A 14592-nucleotide genomic window follows, 5' to 3' on the forward strand; every position below is an offset into this window, starting at 1 on the left:
TGCACTGTCCTCCACATCATCTACACTGTCCTCCACATCATCTACACTGTCCTCCACATCATCTACACTGTCCTCTCTGTGTTCCATAGCTCAACACTTGACATTTATTTCTTCATACTTATTTAGGAAATTATAACTGTAAATCACTTGTGTTTTAAATCCCTAAATAAGAAGGATGTTAAAAGTTATTTCCTATAGAACCTTAAGTCTGTATCTGAGAATCATGTGAGCTCTTCGTTCTTTGAGCACATAGGAAAGACTCATTCAATTAGCAAGACTAGAAACATGTACTAGATGCCTTTTGAGAGCCTGTATGTGTCACAATTTAAGGAGTCTAGCACTATAATTTTGTCTTACAATAGTCAATACAAAGAATAACTGGTTTTATACAGAAAAGTTGAACACTGAAAAATTTCAACACTGTGTGGCCTCTTAGCAGGTTGCTTTTACTCCTTTGTTGCTAATGGCCGAAGTGAATGTCTGTCTCTATGATGTGAATTTGTGTCTATGTGACTGTAGTGTGTGTATAGAGATGGTCACCATGGCTAGCAGGCCAGTCCTACTGTCAAGGAGCCTTGGTAGCACCCCAGGCTTAGCCATACCTGAGCTCTGTTTACATAAGCAGGACTGAGAAGAGAAAGAGGGTCTGTACTTAAATAGACATTGTAAGAGCTCTCTATGTCTCCATGTCCTTCCTATTTGCCACAAGGGGAATTATAATGTCTGCCAAAGAGGACCCCAAAGTCCAGAGACACTGATTCTCTCACTAGGTCTCAGGCAGATGAAGGGTATTTGTGGGCACCCTTCTAAGATAGTTTTATCTTCTATTCTTCCCTTTCCAAAATTTAGTCATGGCTCCATGGTGGGACCCTGTCTCGAACAAACAACACACCTAACAACAACGACCAACTAACCAATGGGACAAATATAAATTTGGAAAGAAGAAAAAAATCAAACAACAAAAACTCCATCACAATTTGTGAGTGGGTTTGCCCCAAATTGGTACTTACTCAAAAGTCAGATGCTGTGACTGGAAGTAGAATTCTAGTAGCAACCAGAGGTGTAAAGTCACATTCTAAGATTAGAGAAGGAGGCCAGCATAGAGAAGATGAAAACATGGCCTACTTAAAACACAAACAAAACTGTGACCTGATTTTAGGCCAATTCTTTCTGCACTAAAGCAGAAGCTGGTTCTAAATAGAAACCTGCAGTTTTCGGTTTCAGTAGTTGTTTTTCCATTTGGACTTCAAGGCATTGGCCTTCTGAGAATCCATCCAGCTAATGGATTCTATGACTCACAGTAGGGCTTTGTAGGAAGGGTAGGGACATGAACAGAGCCCCCTTATTGAGGCCATTCCATTAGTGTGCCAAAACCTTCATAAAGGTGGACCACAAGTCCCTGTACTTGGAGATGTGTGTTCTGCATGGCATTGCCTATAGTGATACAGTGGCATAAAAGCTCTAAAGCCTACTGCAGCTGACTCTCAGGCACCCCTCTTTCCCTCTGGATTTTAGCAAGGGGTGGTGGGGTAGCGAAGTCCTGTCTGAGCCCTAGGTCTTTGTGTTTCCTGGGCTATCAATTGGATGGGGGCTCATTCCTTCTTTTTGTTCTTTCTTCTTCCCTCTCTGTGTTTGTGTGGCTTTGTGCTTTGGAGGAATTACAGAGACGGTAGCAAAACTTTTAATATGCTTCTCTTTAAAACACTTTGATACTGTCATAGTTCATAGCTATACTCTATGCTAACTATTGCATACTTTATTTCCTGTTATATATCACATCTGGGGTATTGTATATTATATGTCATTTACAGTATAGCACATAGCATTTATTAAACAGCAGATATCATATGTGGGGCACTACCCTGGATTTCACATCAGAGTCCCTCTCTGTGGCCAGCATCTGACTGTAGGTGTCTCAGATGCTTTTTTAATATTGTGTTCATTGGGTGCTAACCGATGGCTAAACGACTGCTGTAGAAGCAGCAGTGAAGACAAAGAGAATTTTACCTTTTAGAAAATTTGTGTTCAATGTTGGGACAGATTATCATATGATAAGCAAAAACTGAAACATTTTTCAATTAAAATTCAAAAATTTTCTGTTGATCCCAGAGAGTTACTGCCACACTCAGTAACTGCGGCTGAGTTTTATTAAAATGTCAAATGCCAGAAACTATTATGGAGAGAAGGAGAGAAATGTGTCTCTCATCCTTTGAAGCTGGTAATACTCAAAAAGGAAACAAATTATAGATCATTATAACTTATTAAATATATTAAATGGAGGGCTAGCAAATTCAAATTCAGCAGTCTACAAAATAAAGGTGCATCATAACTAATTAGGATTAATTCTAATGATGCAGAATAATTTAATATAAAAAGAAATGTATAAAATACATATTAATAAACTAGATGAACAAAAACTTCCCATTACCATGGACATTTAGCATTAATTCATGGGAGGAAAGCTGAAGCTGCTTAGAAAACTGAGACTAGATGAGAACTCTTTTATGTAAAGTTTTTGTACAATATATTTTAGTCATAATTTCCTTCTCCCCCAACTCCCCCAGGTCCACCCTACTTCCCTCCCCACCTAACTTCATGTTCTCTTTCTCTCTCCTCTCTCTCAAAAACCCAAAACAAAACAAAAAGCAAAAAACCCAGTAAGACAAAAATACTAATACAACCCCCCTCAAATGAAAAAAAAGATTACGCACACACACACACACACACACACACACACACACACACACACACACACCATCACCACCACCACCACCACCACCAACAGCAACAACAACAATAACTACTACTACAACTACAACGTAAAAATCAAACAAACATGGAGTCCATTTTGTGTTGACCAATTACTCCTGGATATGAGACTTTATCTGGATTGTGGTTGATATACCCAATGACATTCTATCAGAGAAAATATCCCTTTCCAGATACATAAGAGCTGACTTTCGGAGGCATGAGTTTGTAATGAATGGGACACTAGAAAGACATGCCCATCAACAGGGGAATGTCTGACTTCATTGTGGTGTATTTAAATAAAGGAATGATACAGCTGGTTTAAGTGGAAGCTACACACAACACCAAGGATAAGCTGAATGACTTGATGCAGAATGAATTAAGTCAGGGAATCATGTGTGTGTTGCTTAATATGATAGCTATGTCCATGTAGGGGATATGTTTATACACTTTTGTATTTTCTTCCTAGTCTAAAATGATCTAGGACATAGGCAAAGCAAACAGACGGTGCTAAAAATACATTCTGGGTCAAAGCTAGATTGAAGGATTTAGTGATGTTTCCAAAAACATAAAAACACCATATTCTACTTAAAGTCACCAACAGGGTTCAGTCTCACTAACAATTTTATCATGGCTGCAAAGCTGGTCCTCACTCTTATCTTGGCCTCCATGATTCTATTCAGCCTTCCAAGCAAGGAGTAAAGGAGGAAATTAGTTTTTCCCTTTCTTTTGCTGAAGATAGTCTAGGTTTGTACCTATTGTTCCAGAATGATGATTAACAAGATTCCCTTTTAGACTCAGAAGTGCTTCTGAATTATCCAAGCAGTAGAAGAGGCTCTAGATCCTTCTCCATTTAGTGGGGAAACACTGGGAGATTGACTGTAATCACACTTTATGCATCCACTTGAGTTGTGGGGACACATCTGGGCTATGACTGCAGGGTGGGATTATGGTTTAACATGGACACTTGGCATGGCTTCTTGGAGGCAGTAGAGATAACCCACGAGGAATTTTGGATAACTGAGGTCCAGATGCCTGGGCCACTGGCCTGGTCCTCAGGACATCTTCCCATACCTAGCACCCTGAGTCAATGGTCCCAGTAAGTATTAAGCCCTTGTTCAGAGATTGTTCACTTAGAAAAGGCCGTTTCAGTCACATATGAGTCCTTTCAGCATCCCAGCCTGCACTGCAGGAGCTGTCCTTTCTGTTAGGCTAGCCCTCACCATCACAGACTGTTCAATGATGAGGTGGTGTCTAGAGATCAAAGGCTCTCATTATAGATGACTTTAGGAAGAATATTCTTGGCAGATGATTTGCAGATGACTTTCACAAGTCTAGCAGCTTCCTTTACTCACATGGACATGATGCAGATCAGACAATTTTAGGGCTTACAGAATTGGGAGAGGAGGAATGAGTTCATCGTAACCAGAGATGGTTTGGGGTCCAGGTCAGACAGATATCCAAAGGCCAGTTCTGTCCCATAGCAGAGATTGATACTGAATTCTTTTTTCATTCCAGGTTACTGAGAAGTGGTATAGTGAGGTCACTGGAACCTGTGTTCTGGTGGTCTTGGCTCTCATGGGTGGAAACTTAATAACTAGTTGAGAACACTGATTATGAAGACAGACTCAGAGACTAGACAGCCTGAGTTCAAGTCTCATTCAGTTTCTTCCTGGTGACTTTGGGAGAAGTTGTCTGCAAAACCATGCAATGAAACCATAAATCTCATGAAGGGAAGTGTGGGGCCCCAGTGTGTTAGAGGCTGTCATTCATTATTTTATTTCATTGATAACCTCTTTGTTTAGATTCTGTTTTGTGGATTTCATTCATTTTGACCCCAGTGATTAGAACACTGCAGTCTTTGTTATTTATTTGGGAAGAACATGAGTTAGTTCTTCTAATATTTTCTCTAAATCATCAAATAATGGTTTTTAGTGATGTGCAGATGACCACCAAGGCAAAAGCTTAGTTTTTCTTTCCAATATACTGATTAGGGTAGGGTCTTTTTATGAAGCTCAGGTTAGCTTAGAACTTGTGGCTATTCTCTTGCTTCTGCCTCCTGAGTACTCAGATGAAAGTTGTACATTGTCACACTTGCCTCAAAGTTTTCATTCAAATAAAAAATGCAGGTAAATTACACTTATCCAAATTTCAAAGTAACATTTTTGGAAAAGATTTTAATCTTATTAGGCAAGTGAAATTCAGAACTTCAGTAAACAAACATTGATCATTCTTATAAAAACAGACAAGAATTCTTTAATAGAAGAGATGACGCAGGACAATTTATTATAATAATTTAAAAGCTTTATTGTACATTAGATGGATGGATGGGTGAGTGGGTTCTACCTGACTAGTTTTTATATGCTGTGAATGGGTTACTTATAACACAAAAATGAGTACATCTCAAGGAAAAATATCTTTGGATTGACTACTCATCATAAGTATAATTATTGTTTAACAATATTATGAAGGGCTGGTGATGAGATGCAGGTGTTTAAACACACAGAGCTAATAGATTTGACACGGCATTCAGTTCCAGGCGTATACATTTTTAAAGGCTCTATTCACCAGGGGGGACAATAAAACTCCACACAATGGTAAGAGTGTTTGCTAAAAACATGAAGTGACTGGTTAATTTTTTTCAAATGGGCTATTATATTCAGCACTAAATGTTTCTTAATTTACTAGTCTCTATACATTATATAGTTTAGGATGGGAAAAAAATCAACCAAATATGTGGATAAAGCCCACCTCTCCGAAGCTTTCAATATATCTCCAAGTTTTGGAAGATGCTACATGTTAAGTTTTGTTTTGAGCAAGTTGCCTGCAAAGTGATGACCTGCAGCTTTGATGGGCGTTTTAGATGTAGCCTGACCTCTTGTTACCCAGAAGAGGAACCTGAGGTTATAGTTTCTGATTTACTCTGTGGAGCAGACTCTACAATTGAGCTTATGGTGTCCCCTAAGTATTATTACTAGGATCTTCTCTTCATGCCATGCTTCTTCCTGCCAAATGTGGGGCTTTATGTGTACACAGGTCTAGTTTGTAGGCATTGTCAAGCGGGTCCTGTGGTGTTGGACTTAATTGAATTTAACTGTCTTCATCTCTGATTGGTTAATGCTTCCTTTAGCATATGCCTTGTTAATATGTCTTTAGTTTGCCTTGAATACTTGAGTAGCCTCAGAGAAGCAGAGGAAGAAGCCTGTGTCTGCTAAATATGCTGTGCATTTCACACATATTCCCTTATATCAGTTATCAGGCTTTCATCATATTCCAGACAATGACAGGCAACATCATGTAAGATTAAATATCTTTAGAGGGGAAACAATGGAAGATTTGTTACCACAGCTTAATATAGGTTCTGGCATACAGAGCACTTAAGTTGCATTAAGTGAAGAATGAATAAATGAATGAATGAATGAACAAATGAATGAATGAATGCTAGGATTTAAACTCTGTTATAAGTGCCCCCAAGTTCTGTTATTAGTTGCTTCTTTTGGTATTTTTATTAGGATCAGAAGTCACTTCCTTTGACCATCTCTTAGCATTGTAACCAATTGCTTTAACAGATGCATTTGTTTCTGATGCCATTTAAATTACCCAATGTTTAGCTTGTTTTTATAGCGCTTACCTTGGTTGTAAGATCTATTCGCTTATTTTATTTGTGTGTGTGTGTGTGTGTGTGTGTGTGTGTGTGTGTGTGTGTGTGTGTCTACCTGCCTGTCAGTCATGGATATAGGTAACTGTGCAGGCCAGAAGAGGGTAGTGGTTCCCTTGGAGCATGACTTAAGGTAATTATGAGCTGCCGACTGTGGATGCTAGGAACCAAATTTGGGTCCTCTGGAAGAGCAGCAAGAATTCTGAAGTGCTGAGTCATTTCTCCTGCCCATCTTATGTTATTTTTATTCTTATAAGTAGAAATGATGTTCTTGTAAAATTAATTGCTGAAGTTGTTATTGGAAGGTTAAAGCAGCCAGAATGCCTTAATATAGAGCTGTGGATAATCACGCAAAGCCCCACTTCCCAGGTTCAGATCTTCCCACTCAATGGCTTTCTATTACTTCTGGTGATTGTCCCTGTCTGTGAGATGCTCATTCTAGCTCAAGATTTTCACAGATGCTTCATTTTAGCTCAATGATGATCTCTCACATTGCTCAGGGGCCAAGCCTCAATAAAATGATAGTGATTCATTTTATTCTATACCAATAGTTTCTCAAAACTATGTTCCCCATATTATAGGAGAGGAAAATAAAATTCCAGAGCAGTTAAGTAAAGATCCTGTTCATAGATTTAGCCAATATGTGACTTACCTTGACCATAGTTTACAGATATATATCAATTATATGCCTCTCTATTCATTGATCTACCCAGTTAAATATGTATATATTTATTTATTATTTATATTTATATTAATTACATTATATATTTTAAAATTCTATTATATATTCAACACATTAGTGAATATTTGAAGTTGATCCAGGAAGACACAAATCAGTGTTTGTCAAGAAAATATCTGTAGTTCTCATATGTAAAGAGACACATGCATCAAGGTTTATTTGGTGATGCAGTCTTGCTGACGGTAAAAAAAAAAAATCAGAAACAACCTCCACACTTGTCAGCAAGGATCTGGCTCAATGCATTCTTACTGTTGTACAACCCTGTATGCTTTTAATCATTCAGAATGCTGTAACCACAGAAGCACATCCACAGGTAGAAGCAAGCTGTAGTGTCAAGGTTTCAGTGTGACCATGATGATGTGCAGATGTGCATTCCCAGTGTTGACCTTTCTAATGCTTTCTGAAGAATGAGATGCCTTTGCTGCTTTAATGTGCTCGACACACTTGCCACTGTATTAGGTCAATCCAGTGATGAATACAGAGGAGAACTGGGAAAAATTCTAGAAAGCTTAGTGATTTTTGGAATGGATTGAATCTACTGATGTACAGGCAAGGTGTGAAGAGTTTTTTTTTTTGTGTGTGTGTACATTAGAGCTAGACTAGATTGAGTTTTAAGGATGTAGATCTTTTGGAGGGGGTAAGGAGTGATAGGAAGGGGGACCCACAAGAACAGACTCTAGGAAGGAAAGTGAAAGGTGACCAGCGTCAGGGCTCCAGTGTGCATTGTGTGAGGCAACACTTCTTTTCTTGCATAACTTCAGTAAAACTTTGAATTGCTTCCTACTTGGCTTCTGAAAGTCAGCTTAATTTCAAGAGGGTCATCCATACTCATTTGTATCGTGCAGAAAACATGTATCTGGTTCTGTCATGGCCCTATGTGTGTACCATTCCAAGACATAAAAACTCACAGAAGCACCTGAGAAGTTTTGACTTTTAATTATCTGAGGGTGGTAAAATCTACACTTTTTATTATGATTTAGGATTTTAGAGTGAACAGTTATCACTTTTATAATTAAGAAATTTAATTATTAACATTCCTTTAAGGTGGAATAGCTGTGTTGAAATAGCAGTTACATGGTCTCGCTGAGAAAGGCTTAAATTAAACATAAATACTTTAGGAGACACCTGCTCTGATGCCTAATTTAAATCACCACAGTCATAGTAGCACTGAAAAGTCTTGGCAGGGAAATAGTACACTGACTACAGGCAGGCTCTAGCTGTGTGCTAGAGCAGTGAATTCGATTTCAATAGCTCTTGGGAGAGCACAAGAGAGGACCTTCTCATTTTTAGCTTGCAGATCAGGGCCCCTTTCATGCCTGGAAAGCCCAATCTTAGACAGTTCTGTAGGTTAAGAAGCAGATACCTGCTGCTGGATATTCTTTCCAGCCTGGTCCCATGGTCGATTTGCCCTAAATAAACACACGGACGATATATTAATTATAAAACTCTTGGTCAATGGCTAGGACTTCTTATTGGCTAGCTCTTTCTTAATTATTAGTCCATTTCTATTAATCTAAATTAATCTAGATATGGTCATATCTTACCAGAGAAGGGTCTGGACCTGTTACTCCTTCCTCAACTACATGACATGTCTCCTCAGCCTCTCTCTTTCTCCTCACTCCTTTCTCTTGTAGTCCTGCCTGGCTATCGAACAAACAGTGTTTTATTCATCAACCAATAAGAGAAACATATATACACAAGGACATCCCCGATCAAATACCTACATGTCTTGGGTCTAGGATCCGTTCTTTATCACCTGCCACTGAATGTGTCCTAGTAGGAAATGCTCTCCTCCTGTGGAAAGGAGTTGGTAGGATGCAAGTTGAACCAGATAGACAAACAAACAAAATAAATCCAAACCAAATCAAAATATTGGAAAATAGTCTTGGATCTAAGCTGCCAAGGTGTAATGCCAAGGTGCATCAATTTCAATGAAAGAGATATCAAAATCCCAGATTGTCTGGGAATGCTGAGTTAAGTGTGTGGCAAAATGTGTTTTCTGTCCTGACCTCCAGCATGACAGCCTTCCACGGACTACCTGGGTAATGCTTTGAAATCCAGATCTCCGGGACCATGGAGATGGAAGGTGCATTTCATGAAAACCAAAATATAGTCACTTGCTGTCTGTAGACTCTGAGGGACAAAGTGGGGAGAATTTTGAGTAAAGATGCTCGGTTAACTGTTCCCTGAATTATTCAGTCAGATGTCTCTCTGCTGTGTGATGGGCAAGGATGCTGTTCAGGTAAGCTCCCTTTCCAGGACAAAACTGGAAGAGTATTTTTCTGAAGAAAGCAAATGAATTTTGGGGGGAGAACCAGGATATTTGATATGGAAATTGGTGCCTTCAAGTGATGTCTTTAATTCTAATATTCAGAAGAGTTCAGGTTAGCTCAGTTCTGAAATGAATCAGGCAGATTATATAGTTCGCCCCTCCTACCAGGTCACTCTCATTGTGGGACACTCTGAATTCTGTAAAAGGAGAATCACATCTACAGAGACAGAAGTGACTCATTAACTGGAGTTTTGTTCGGCATGTCAAGGACTTGCAGAATTCAAGGAAAACCAATTACACCAATGAGAAAGACCAAGAAAATCCAATAGAGAATATGGTGGTGGAAAACACTGACATCATTCAGAAACCAGAAGTAAAACTTCACTCTAAAAAGATGTCTAATTAGTGCTCTGGGGGATTCTGAGAAGACACAAGCTAGGAACAGCTGTGTCCTCCAAAAAAGCAGCAGTCAGCAGACAGAGGGAGTTCACGGAATCAAGTACATGATTGTTGGAAGCAAAAAATTTAGTAGACAATTCAAGGAAAGTTGTAGAAAAGTCTACCAAAGTGTAATGCAAAATGACAAAAATATAAAAATGCAAGAGAAAAGTCATCTGGGATGAGTGGAAGAGTGAACATACTTTGTTTGAAGGATGGGTGCTCTGAGGCAGGAAAATTAAGAAAATTAAGTCTAGGAAAATTAAGAAGACCCAGGAAAAGAGCTTATGCTCTCAGCCTGGAGCCTGTTTAATGTCTCTTGCCAGCAAAAAGTCAAGAATTCTTTACGTGATTGACAAAATTTGCATTGGTTTGCCCTCATAGACTCTGTGTTCCATTTATATAATTTACTTAATTTTATTTATTTATGTATTATTTGTATGTATTATTTGTATGTATTATATATATATATATATATATATATATATATATATATATATATATATATGATCATATGTGAATGTGTGTGCAGATGTGTGTTAATGTATATGTTATGTGCCTGTGGGAATGTGTGTGTGTGTGCATGTGTATGTGTGTGCATGTGTATCAGAATTGTTTGTGAGTATTAATGTATATGTGAGTGTGCCTACGGGAATGTGTATACACATGTGTGTCAATGTATGTATATGTGAGTGTGTCTGTGGGAATGTGCATGCACATGTGTGTGAATTTATGTGTGTGTGCCTATGGGAATGTGTGTGTGTATGTGTGTGAATATATGTGTGTGTGCCTATGGGAATGTGTGTGTGCATGTGTGTGAATGTATGTGTGTGTGCCTATGGGAATGTGTGTGTGCATGTGTGTGAATATATGTGTGTGTGCCTATGGGAATGTGTGTGTGCATGTGTGTGAATGTATGTGTGTGTGCCTATGGCATTGTGTGTGTACATGTGTGTGAATGTATGTGTCTGAGCCAAGGGGAATGTGTGTGTGCATGTGTGTTTAGGTGCCAGCATCTGTGCTCATGTATGTAGGTCAGAAGGGGCGTGAGAGTCTTCTTTGATCACTCTTTCCCTGTTCCTTTGAGGCGGGATCTCTCTTTGAACCTGCTGCTCCATGTTTTCCCAGATGGGCTGGAAGCCAGAAAACCTCAGCAGTCCTCTTGTTCTCTCCCCAATTGGAACTGGGGATAGAGGTGTGTGTGGGACTCTGGCTTGTTACATGGGCACTGGAACCCAAACTCTGGTCCTCAGTATTGCAGAGCAAAGCCTTTTAGCTATAGACTCATCTCTCCAGCTCACTAAACAGATGTCTTTTAAAGAATATTAGTTAAAATTAATCATACTTAAGGCCTAGGCATATATGGTCTTACTCCCTTCTTAGAAGTCAATTAAATTTTTCTGGAGATCATAAAACAGGACTATAAACTTTTGCTTTTAGTAGAAACATTTTAACTCTTGTGTTTAATTATTGGAACAGGGTTGTACTTTATCAGCTATAATCCTAACCAATACATCTCAGAAACTACGTCATGGTTTCACTTGTGTCCCTCTGCAACTCTTTGAGATACAACTTCAGAAGCCACCCAAATCACATGTATGGATGTTGTAAAGACGACTAAGCACGAGGCTCTCTTGAGAAGGCAATTCCCACACTGCCTATAGTACTCTTTCCCAGAGTGCCTTTCTCTGCTGACTCCTGTGTTTGAATCATTTAAAACATCTCCCCAATAAACTCAACACTGCTTCGTGCTGGCATGTTCTGAAATTCGTTTCTGTAGCACAGTTGAAAATCCTGGCTTTCCTGTGTGAAGAGTTCCTCAGGCTGCTATAGGCAGCATTGGGGAGCTGTGCCTGCAGCCCTTTGCATTGTCCCCAACCCCTTCTTACTGATGCATCTACAGAGACACAAGCAGAAGTGTGGGGGAGCCACTCGAAGGCACAGAACCCTGGTACTCTGCTTCTATCACTGAGTTTTGTGTCATCCCTTGCTTATTCTTTGAATCCCATGGATCTATTTTGGATAATTTATTTTGTTTTTGTTTTCTAGGTTATTTTAAAAACTGTAGACCAGACTGGTTGGCACAGGTCTGTGATCTCAGCTACTCACTAGGCTGATACAGAAATCTTCTAGGTTTTCTTCGTATGAGATCATATTGCCAGTAAAGAAAGGTTGCTTGGCATCATCCTGTCCTGTAGATATTCTGTTACTTTTCTTTTTTAGCCTAATTATTCCAGACAGAGCTTTGAATACTGTGTTTAATAGATGTGAGAGCAGGCACGCTTGTCTTGCTCCAAAATGATGAAGAGTTATCAGTCTTTAATACTGAGTATGTTAGCTATGGGCATGTCATAAATGACCTCCATTATGTAGAAGTAGTTTCTCCCTATTCTGTTTGCTCAGGTGTTCATTATCATGAAAGTTTGTTGAACATCCCCTTAGAAGCAGTATTTTGGTATCAACTGAGATAATCATGTTAGACTAATACATTACATTGACCCCCCCAACACATTAAACCATTCCTGCATTCTGGGAATAAATTCCACTTGGTTGTGGCACATGATTCTATTTTTGTACTATTGAGTTCAGTTTCCCAGATTTTTGTTGAGGATTTTTGTACCACTATTCCTTGGGGATAATGGTCTGTAATTTTCTTGTGGTATCTAAGTCTGGCTTTAATAACAGGGTGATACTGTTAACTCACCTTGTCTTAATTAGATTTGACATTCTATTATCAGTAAGCGTGTGTGTGTGTGTGTGTGTGTGTGTGTGTGTGTGTGTGTGTGTGTGTGTGTTCACATGTGGAGGACAGGACAATCTCAGTATTAGTGTCACGTCTTAGGTACCATCCACTTTTTTGTTTTAGTTTTGTTTGAGATTTTGTCTCTCACTAGCCTGAAGCTTGCCACCTAGGCTAAGATACTTAGCCTGTGCACCCAAGAAATCTACCTTATCTGCTTCTGCATTTCTAGGTTTAACATGCTCAGCAATTTTACATGGGTTCTTGGGAATGACCTCAAGGTCTTCAAGCTTGTAAGGCAAGATCCCCACTATCTGAGCAATAGTCTCACTACACTGTGGAACGCTGGGCTGTCCCTTCAGTGGAGATGATTTTACTGGTCCCTTCTCATTCTCCAGTAGCTGCTATTAGGTATGGTTGCTGTATCTGTAAAATGGACACACTGTTCTTTATTTCATAGAATGTGTAGTAAGCATCCAGGGAATTGATGTAAACCCTAATTCAGTGTGGTAGAGACCTCCATCCCCTCATGATGTATTTGTGCTTCCTCATTAGCGTGTCCTATTAGAATGAGAGTAAGAGAAAAAGGGCTAGGACAAACTATTCTGGGATATGAAACATTGTTTCCCTGCTCCCCTTTCCAGGTTGAGTTGCTATTGCCTTAGTATCCCCATAAACTCAATCCCCGTGGATCTCCCCCCTGGTTATCTTACATGATTTCTCCTCCCCAAAATCAGTTTATCACTAGATGTGAACACAACCAGAAGTAGGAAAAATAGCCACATACAGTTTGAAACATAATTTCTTGTTTGAGTTGTTTAGTGTAAGTGGAAAGGAATCAATATTTTTTTATTGAAAATATTTGCCTCTCTTTTTTTTGGTTTTTCAAGACAGAGTTTCTCTGTGTAGTTTTGGAGCCTATCCTGGCACTGGCTCTGGAGACCAGGCTGGCCTCGAACTCACAGAGATCTGCCTGTCTCTGCCTCCCAAGTGCTTGAATTAAAGGCATGAGCCATCAACGCCTGGCCAAAAATATTTGTCTCTCACATAATACATTCCAACAACTTCCCCTCTCCCTCTTCCCAGCTCCCTGCCTCTTTCCCTCTTTCCTAGATTCACTTCTGTCTTTTTCCTCTTCATAAAAGAGCAGGTCTCCAAGAGATGACAGTCAAACAGGACAAAACAAGATACAATGAGACAAGGCAAAAGTTCTCATATGGAGACGGGACAAGGCAACCCTATAGGAGGAAAAGAGTCCAAAGCGCAGGCAAGAGTCTGAGACACACCTGTTCCCACTTTTGGGAGTCCCACAAAAACACCAAGCTGATAGCCATAACAAATATACACAGAGGACCTGGTGCAGACCCATGTGGACTCTGTGCATGCTGCTTCAGTCAGTGGACACGGAGGACACCTGACTAAGCAAGGCTCATTAATTATCACTCAGGATAAAAAACAAAGACCATCTCAGACTCCATCAGTTAATCCAAATTAAATAATGAATCCAATAACTAGTGAATTGCTGGCACTTGCTATCAAGCAATTATTTACAACACTAGTTGGAGCCATCAAATGTGTATATACGGCAGTTACCTGGTCAGGCTGTTCTCAGTTATCTATGAAAGCCATCATTGAGGTGTCACCATTATTTAGCCCAATAGGGACTATTTTCCCCATTTCTAAGATGAGAAAATGGAGTCAGAGAGAAGAAAGTTCAAGCAGTTTGCTTGTGGTAGATCCAGCCTGTGCTGTGATCACAACAAACATCGCTTCTCTAAATACATATATTTATAAGTATTGTTATCATCATTGAGTTTTGATATTGCCTTATCTTTCTCTAAGTCAAATTTTCTACATCTCTTAAGGCTTAGGAATTTTTTTTTGGTCTTCTTTAATTTCTATAGCTATTTTGACTTTAAATTTTTCCCTTTCTTTTTTAACATAATTTTTATTGATTCTTTAATAATTTCACATCATGCAACCCAATCCCACTAATT

The 14592-nt window shown here is 39.2% G+C and overlaps 1 protein-coding gene across 1 annotated transcript in view; it reads left to right on the forward strand.

Annotated features, from left to right (window-relative positions):
- The window catches only part of CUNH12orf42 (chromosome unknown C12orf42 homolog), a 148129-nt gene that overhangs the window by 60440 nt on the left and 73097 nt on the right, over nucleotides 1-14592 (forward strand). The window lies entirely within an intron of this gene.

This window comes from Cricetulus griseus (assembly GCF_003668045.3).
Source record: "Cricetulus griseus strain 17A/GY chromosome 1 unlocalized genomic scaffold, alternate assembly CriGri-PICRH-1.0 chr1_0, whole genome shotgun sequence".
Classification (NCBI taxonomy): domain Eukaryota; kingdom Metazoa; phylum Chordata; class Mammalia; order Rodentia; family Cricetidae; genus Cricetulus; species Cricetulus griseus.